Raw genomic sequence first — 8931 nt, forward strand, 5'->3', positions numbered from 1 at the left:
ATCACCAATCCAATTAGACCCAATGACTCAAGGTCACTCAATTTCCTTAGCCTAGGCCAAGAGTGTAGAAAACTACTCTATAACTAGTGAAAACATTTTATCAAACACCTAGAGTGCAATAAAGGTAAACATCATAAAATGCAAGAATTAAAAAAGCTATAAGTAACAAAAGCAAGAAATCAACAATAGCAAGTGAGGTAAACATCAAGAGACATAGAAATATAAAATTGTATTAAAAGGAAATTGAGATCCAACAATTGTTCATAAGCTAAAATAAACAAAATAAAAAAAATAACAAGAGAAACTAAGAAAATTAAGGCAATAGAATATGAAAATGTAAAGAGGATTAACAAGAACAAAAATTAAAATCTTAGATCTAAGATATTGGAACCTAAACTACCATAAATTCTAGAGAGAAGAGAGAACTTCTCTCTCTAAAATTGTAACATAAAACATAGTAAAAACTCTACTGTGACTACTTCTCCCCATTCCCTTACAATTCTTGGGTTCAAAAGCATCAGAAATGAGTTGGATTTGGGCCTCTTTCAGCTCAGAAATCGCCCCCAGCATATTGTCTTTAAGTTGGTCACGTGCCGCTTGTCACGCGTACGCGTGGGTCACGCGTACGCATCATTGGTAACTTTCCTTGTCACATGTACGCATTGCTTGACGATTCCTTCCCATGCGCACGTGTGGGCCACATACACGTGTCACTGGGCAGATTACCAAAAATCCCATTTCTTCATGAATTCTCTATTTTTGCATGCTTTTTCTTTATTTCTTCAACCCACCTTTGCCTTCGAATCCTGAAATCACTTAACAATCATATCAAGGCATCGAATGGAATTAAAGTGAATTAAATTTATCAATTTTTGAGCCTAAAAATCATGTTTTTACTTTTAAGCACAAATTAGGAGAAATTCACAAAACCATGCTATTTCATTGAATAAATGTGAGAAAAGTTTATAAAATTTCCTAAATTCAACACAAGATAAACCACAAAATTAGGGTTTATCAAATTTTCCCACACTTAAACTAAGCATGTCTTCATGCTAAGATTAAAGAAGGACAAAAAATGGGGTATGAACATTTATTTAATGCAACTAAATGCAAAATGCTTCTACCTACTTGGTTAAAAGTGAATCAATCTCCAAGAACATATATAAGCATGTAGGGCTCACATATCATGATGATTCATGAATTCTACCAATTCAAATATCAAAATAAAGTACAGGTAGACTTGCAAGAAGAAAGCTTGTGAAAGCAGGGAGCAAGGAATTGAGCATCGAACCCTCATCGGAAGTGTATCCGCTCTAGTCGCTCAAGTATATAGGGTTGATTCTCTCAATTCTCTTCTAATCATGCTTTCCATGATTTGTTTTTCATCTAACAATCAACAGTTATTCAATACATGCATACATTTATCATGAGGACTTATTCATAGGTTGTAATGGGGTTAGGGTAAAGGTAAGGATATATATGTGGCTAAGTGAGCTTGAAATTTGCATCTTTGATTAACCTAAGCTCTCACCAAACACACATAACAACCTATACAATTCTAATACACCACCTAGCTACCCATGATTCCCACTTTTTTCACATACTCATGCATTCTCTTCAATTCACGTTCCATATGCATTGTTATTATCACTTTGCTTTGGGGCATTTTTGTCCCCTTTTTATTGCTCTTTTTTTTCTCTTTTTCTTTTACTTTTTCTATATATATATATATATATTTTTTTCTTTATCATTTTTTCACATAAAGTATATACAAACGTATCAATGCATATAGTTTTACATATTTAATGCATGAGTATGTACCCAATTCCCAAGATCTTCAACAAAAATACAAAAACACACTTTTACCTTAACCATTGTTCCCAAGCTTTCCCACACTTAAACGATAAACACTCTCACTAGCCTAAGCTAATCAAAGATCCAAATTAAGGACATTTATTGTTTTTCACTTAGGGGTAGTAATGTGCTAAATTTAAGAATAAAAGGGGTTTAGCATAGGCTCAAAATTTGCTAACAAAGGTGGATAAAAGGGTAAGGCAATTTGGGTAAGTGAGCTATTTGAAATGAGGGCCTCAATCATATAAATGCATTCACACGAAATAATGGACATAAAGAATAAAACAAATCAAGGATTACAATTATAGAGAGAGAATAATACACACAAGAATGGAAATAGGTGGTTATATGATGTAACCACATAATTAGGCTCAAAACTCACAAGGTTGTGTGTTCTTAGCTCAAAAACATGTTCTACAATGTATAATTCAAGGAAGTTTGATGAGCGGATAATTTATACGCTTTTTGACATTGTTTTTAGTATGTTTTTAGTAAGATCTAGTTACTTTTAGGGATGTTTTCATTAGTTTTTATGCTAAATTCATATTTCTGGACTTTACTATGAGTTTGTACATTTTTCTGTGATTTCAGGTATTTTCTGGCTGAAATTGAGGGACTTGAGCAAAAATCATATTCAGAGGTTGAAGAAGGACTGCTGATGTTGTTGGATTCTGACCTCCCTACACTCAAAGTGGATTTTCTGGAGTTATAGAACTCGAAATGGCGCGCTTCCAATTGCGTTGGAAAGTAGACATCCAGGGCTTTCCAGCAATATATAATAGTCCATACTTTGGCCAAGTTTAGACGATGCAAACTGGCGTTCAACACCAGCTCTCTGCCCAAATCTGGCGTCCAGCGCCAGAAAAGGATCCAAAACCAAAGTTGAACGCCCAAACTAGCACAAATACTGGCGTTCAACTCCAAGGAGGACCTCTACACGTGCAACACTCAAAGCTCAGCCCAAGCACACACCAAGTGGGCCCTGAAAGTGGATTTATGCATCAATTACTTACTTCTGTAAACCCTAGTAGCTAGTTTATTATAAATAGGACATTTCACTATTGTATTTGACATCCTGAGTTTTATCTTCAGATCATAGAGTCTTGGTTACTCCGGTTCCCCTCTGGGGCCGAGACCAATGAACTCCATTATCACTTATGTATTTTCAACGGTAGAGTTTCTACACTCCATAGATTAAGGTGTGGAGCTCTGCTGTTCCTCAAAGATTAATGCAAAGTACTACTGTTTTCTATTCAATTCATCTTATTTCGCTTCTAAGATATTCATTCGCACTTCAACTTGAATGTGATGAACGTGACAATCATCATCATTCCCTATGAACGCGTGCCTGACAACCACTTCCGTTCTACCTTCGACTGAATGAGTATCTCTTAGATCTCTTAATCAGAATCTTCGTGGTGTAAGCTAGAATGATGGCGGCATTCAAGAGAATCTGGAAAGTCTAAACCTTGTCTGTGGTATTCCGAGTAGGATTCAATGATTGAATGACTATGACGAGCTTCAAACTCGCGATTGCTGGGCGTAGTGACAGACGCAAAAGGATAGTAAATCCTATTCCAGCATGATCGAGAACCGACAGATGAATAGCCGTGCCGTGACAGGGTGCGTTGACCATTTTCACTGAGAGGATAAGATGAAGCCATTGACAAGGGTGATGCCTCCAGACGATTAGCCGTGCCATGACAGGGCATTTGGATCATTTTCCCGAGAGAAGACCGAAAGTAGCCATTGACAATGGTGATGTATCACATAAATCCAGCCATGGAAAGGAGTAAGACTGATTGGATGAAGATAGCAGGAAAGCAGAGGTTCAGAGGAACGAAAAACATCTCTATTCGCTTATCTGAAATTCTCATCAATGAATTACATAAGTATTTCTATCCTTTATTATTTATCTTTTAATTATCTAATCCAATCACATTTAACCCTACCTGACTGAGATTTGCAAGGTGACCATAGCTTGCTTCATACCAACAATCTCCGTGGGATTCGACCCTTACTCACGTAAGGTATTACTTGGATGACCCAGTGCACTTGCTGGTTAGTTGTGCGAAGTTGTGAACCATGGTATTGGCATCATGTTTTTGGCGTCATTACCAGGGAAAGAAAGAGCGATGAATTTTACATAATCAAAGTGTAATCACAATTTCTGCGCACCAAGTTTTTGGCGCCGTTGCCGGGGATTGTTTGAGTTTGGACAACTGACGGTTCATCTTGTTGCTCATATTAGGTAATTTTCTTTTTGTTTTCTCTTCAAAAAATTTTCAAAAATCTTTCAAAATTTTCTCCTTTGTTTTCGAAAAAAAAAATTTTTTTTCAAAATTTTTAAAGAATGAATTCTAGTGTTTCATGAAGCATGTGAAGCCTGGCTAGCTGTAAAGCCATGTCTAAATTCATTTGGACTGAGGCTTGCAATTTGTTATCAAGAGCAAGCTAGTTGTTGCTAATCCACCTGCTGCTGTTCCTAATTTACATGCTGAAGCTTGGCTGGCCATTGGCCATGTCTAGTGTTTTGGACCGGAGCTTTCATGGAAAGCTTGGCTGGCTAGTGAGCCATGTCTAATTCCTGGACTGAAGCTTTAGACTAAGAATGCAAGATTCCTGGAATTCATGTTAAAAATTTTGGAATCCTTATTTTTTTCTTTTCCATATAATTTTCGAAAAAAAAATCCAAAAAAATAGAAAATCATAAAAATAAAAAATATTTTCATGTTCCTTGTTTGAGTCTTGAGTCATGTTATAAGTTTGGTGTCAATTGCATGTGCATCTTGCATTTTTCGAAAAATTCATGCATTCATAGTGTTCTTCATGATCTTCAAGTTGTTCTTGGTAAGTCTTCTTGTTTGATCTTTGCATTTGCATGTTTTGTGTCTTTTCTTGTTTTTCATATACATTCTTGAATTCTTAGTGTCTAAGCATTAAAGAATTCTAATTTTGGTGTCTTGCATGTTTTCTTTGCATTAAAAATTTTTCAAAAATGTGTTCTTGATGTTCATCATGATCTTCATAGTATTCTTGGTGTTCATCTTGACATTCATAGTGTTCTTGCATGCATTCCTTGTTTTGATTCAAAAATAAAAGAGAAAAACATGAAAATGATGTTTTTAATTTTTCTCTCTCATCATAAAAATTCAAAAATCAAAAAATATCTTTCCCTTTTTCTCTCTTAAAATTTCGAAAATTAGATTTGACTTTTTCAAAAATTTTTAAAATCTAGTTGTTTTTATGAGTCAAATCAAATTTTCAATTTAAAAATCTTATCTTTTTCAAAATCTTTTTCAAAAATCAAATCTTTTTCATTTTTCTTAGTTATTTTCGAAAATTCTAAAAATATTTTTCAAAAATCTTTTTCTTATTTTTATACCAAATTTTCGAAAATAACAATAACAATTAATGTTTTGATTCAAAAATTTCAAGTTTGTTACTTGCTTGTTAAGAAAGATTCAAACTTTAAGTTCTAGAATCATATCTTATGATTTTTTGTGAATCAAGTCATTAATTGTGATTTTAAAAATCAAATCTTTTTCAAAAACTAATTTCTATCATATATTTTCAAAAATATCTTCTTATCTTATCTTTTTCAAAAATTTGATTTCAAAATATCTTTTCTAACTTCCTAACTTCTTATCTTTTCAAAATTTGTTTCAACTAACTAACTAACTTTTTGTTTGTTTCTTACCTTTTTCAAAACCACCTAACTAACTCTCTCTCTCTATTTTCGAAAATATCTTCCCCCTTTTTCAAAAATTTCTTTTTAATTAACTAATTATTTTATTTTTATTTTGAATTTTCGAAAAAACTACTAACCTTTTTCAAAAACTATTTTCGAAAATCACTAACTCTTTTTCAAAAATTATTTTCGAAAATTCTCCTTCTCACTCATCTCCTTCTATTTATTTATTCATCTACTAACACTTCATCTCACCCAAATTCGAACCCCCTCTTCCATCTGTGTTCGAATTTCTTCTTCTTCTTTTCTTCTACTCACACTGGGACCTCTATACTGTGGTATAAAGGATCCCTATTATTATTATTATTTTTTCTGTGCCCTCTTCTTTGTCATATGAGCAGGAGCAAGGACAAGAATATTCTTGTTGAAGCAGATCCAGAACCTGAAAGGACTCTGAAGAGGAAACTAAGAGAAGCTAAATTACAACAATCCAGAGATAACCTTTCAGAAATTTTTGAACAGGAAGAGGAGATGGCAGCCGAAAATAATAATAATGCAAGGAGAATACTTGGTGACTTTAATGCACCTAATTCCAATTTACATGGAAGAAGCATCTCCATTCCTGCCATTGGAGAAAACAACTTTGAGCTGAAACCTCAGCTAGTTTCTCTGATGCAGCAGAACTGCAAATTTCATGGACTTCCATCTGAAGATCCTTTTCAGTTCTTAACTGAATTCTTGCAGATCTGTGATACTGTTAAGACTAATGGAGTAGATCCTGAAGTCTACAGGCTCATGCTTTTCCCATTTGCTGTAAGAGACAGAGCTAGAATCTGGTTGGACTCTCAACCCAGAGACAGCCTGAACTCTTGGGATAAGCTGGTCACGGCTTTCTTAGCCAAGTTCTTTCCTTCTCAAAAGCTGAGCAAGCTTAGAGTGGATGTTCAAACCTTCAGACAGAAAGAAGGTGAATCCTTTTATGAAGCTTGGGAGAGATACAAAGGACTGACCAAAAAGTGTCCTTCTGACATGCTTTCAGAATGGACCATCCTGGATATATTCTATGATGGTCTATCTGAGTTATCTAAGATGTCATTGGATACCTCTGCAGGTGGATCCATTCACCTAAAGAAAATGCCTGTAGAAGCTCAAGAACTCATTGACATGGTTGCTAATAACCAGTTCATGTACACTTCTGAAAGGAATCCTGTGAATAATGGGATGCCTATGAAGAAGGGAGTTCTTGAAGTTGATACTCTGAATGCCATATTGGCTCAGAACAAAATATTGACTCAGCAAGTCAATATGATTTCTCAGAGTCTGAATGGAATGCAAGCTGCATCCAACATTACTCAAGAGGCATCTTCTGAAGAAGAAGCTTATGATCCTGAAAACCCTGCAATAGCAGAGGTGAATTACTTAGGTGAACCTTATGGAAACACCTATAACTCATCATGGAAAAATCATCCAAATTTCTCATGGAAGGATCAAAAGCCTCAACAAGGCTTTAATAATGGTGGAAGAAACAGGTTTAGCAATAGCAAGCCTTTTCCATCATCCACTCAGCAACAGACAGAGAATTCTGAGCAGAACCCATCTAGCTTAGCAAACTTAGTCTCTGATCTATCTAAGGCCACTGTAAGTTTCATGAATGAAACAAAGTCTTCCATTAGAAATTTGGAAGCACAAGTGGGCCAGCTGAGTAAAAGGATCACTGAAATCCCTCCCAGTACTCTCCCAAGCAATACAGAAGAGAATCCAAAAGGAGAGTACAAGGCCATTAACATAAGCACCATGGCTGAACCTGTAAGGGAAGGAGAGGACGTGAATCCCAAGGAGGAAGACCTCCTGGGACGTCCAGTGATTAATAAGGAGCTTCCCTCTGAGGAACCAAAGGACTCTGAGGCTCATCTAGAGACCATAGAGATCCAATTAAACCTCCTTATGCCATTCATGAGCTCTGATGAGTATTCCTCTTCTGAAGAGAATGAGGATGTTACTGAAGAGCAAACAGCCAAGTTTCTTGGTGCAATCATGAAGCTGAATGCCAAATTATTTGGCATTGATACTTGGGAAGTTGAACCTCCCTTGTTCATCAATGAACTAAGTGATCTGGATCAACTGACATTGCCTCAGAAGAGACAGGATCCTGGAAAGTTCATAATACCTTGTATTATAGGCACCATGATCTTTAAGGCTCTGTGTGACCTTGGTTCAGGGATAAACCTCATGCCCCTCTCTGTAATAGAGAAACTGGGAATCTATGGGGTACAAGCTGCTAAAATCTCATTAGAGATGGCAGACAATTCGAGAAAACAGGCTTATGGACAAGTAGAGGACGTGTTAGTAAAGGTTGAAGGCCTTTACATCCCTGCTGATTTCATAGTCCTGGATACTGGAAAGGAAGAGGATGAATCCATCATCCTAGGAAGACCTTTCCTAGCCACAGCAAGAGCTGTGATTGATGTGGACAGAGGAGAATTGATCCTTCAATTGAATGAGGACAACCTTGTGTTTACAACTCAAGGATCTCTCTCTGCATCCATGGAGAGGAAGCAGAAGAAGCTTCTCTCAAAGCAGAGTCAAACAAAGCCCCCACAGTCAAACTCTAAGTTTGGTGTTGGGAGGCCACAACCAAACTCTAAGTTTGGTGTTGAACTCCCATATCCAAACTCTAAGTTTGGTGTTGGAGAGTCTCAACAAAGCTCTGCACATCTGTGAGGCTCCATGAGAGCCCACTGTCAAGCTATTGACATTAAAGAAGCGCTTATTGGGAGGCAACCCAATTTTTATTTATCTAACAATATTTTTTAGTTATATGTCTTTATAGGTTCATGATCATGTGGAGTCACAAAATAAACAAAAAAATTAAAAGCGGAATCAAAAACAGCAGAAGAAAAATCACACCCTGGAGGAGCATCTGCCTGGCGTTCAACGCCAGAACAGAGCATGGTTCTGGCGCTGAACGCCCAAAATGGGCAGCATCCTGGCGCTGAACGCCCAAAACAAGCATGGTTCTGGCGTTCAACGCCAGAAATGGCAGCAAATGGGCGTTGAACGCCCAAAATGGGCACCAACCTGGCGCTGAACGCCCAGAGTTGTGTGCAAGGGCATTTTACATGCCTAATTTGGTGCAGGGGTGTAAATCCTTGACACCTCAGGATCTGTGGACCCCACAGGATCATCTCAGGATCTGTGGACCCCACAGGATCCCCACCTACCTCATCATCTCTCTTTCCATTCATGATCATCCCTTCTGTTTTCCATTTACCACTCACATCCATACACCCCACCTACCTTCAAAATTCAAAACCAATTTCCCACCCATATGGCCGAAACCTTTCCCCCCTCCCTTCCCTATATAAAGCCCTCAATTCTTCTTCAAA

General features: G+C 36.9%; 1 non-coding gene across 1 annotated transcript; it reads right to left on the reverse strand.

Annotated features, from left to right (window-relative positions):
* Nucleotides 1–6472: 6472 nt before the first annotated feature.
* LOC112781819 (small nucleolar RNA R71) lies at nucleotides 6473–6580 on the reverse strand. Its single transcript, XR_003192575.1, has one exon. It is a non-coding gene; the product is annotated as a small nucleolar RNA R71 (small nucleolar RNA).
* Between the last annotated feature and the right edge of the window lie 2351 nt (nucleotides 6581–8931).

This window comes from Arachis hypogaea, chromosome 19 (genome assembly GCF_003086295.3).
Source record: "Arachis hypogaea cultivar Tifrunner chromosome 19, arahy.Tifrunner.gnm2.J5K5, whole genome shotgun sequence".
In the NCBI taxonomy this organism is placed as follows: domain Eukaryota; kingdom Viridiplantae; phylum Streptophyta; class Magnoliopsida; order Fabales; family Fabaceae; genus Arachis; species Arachis hypogaea.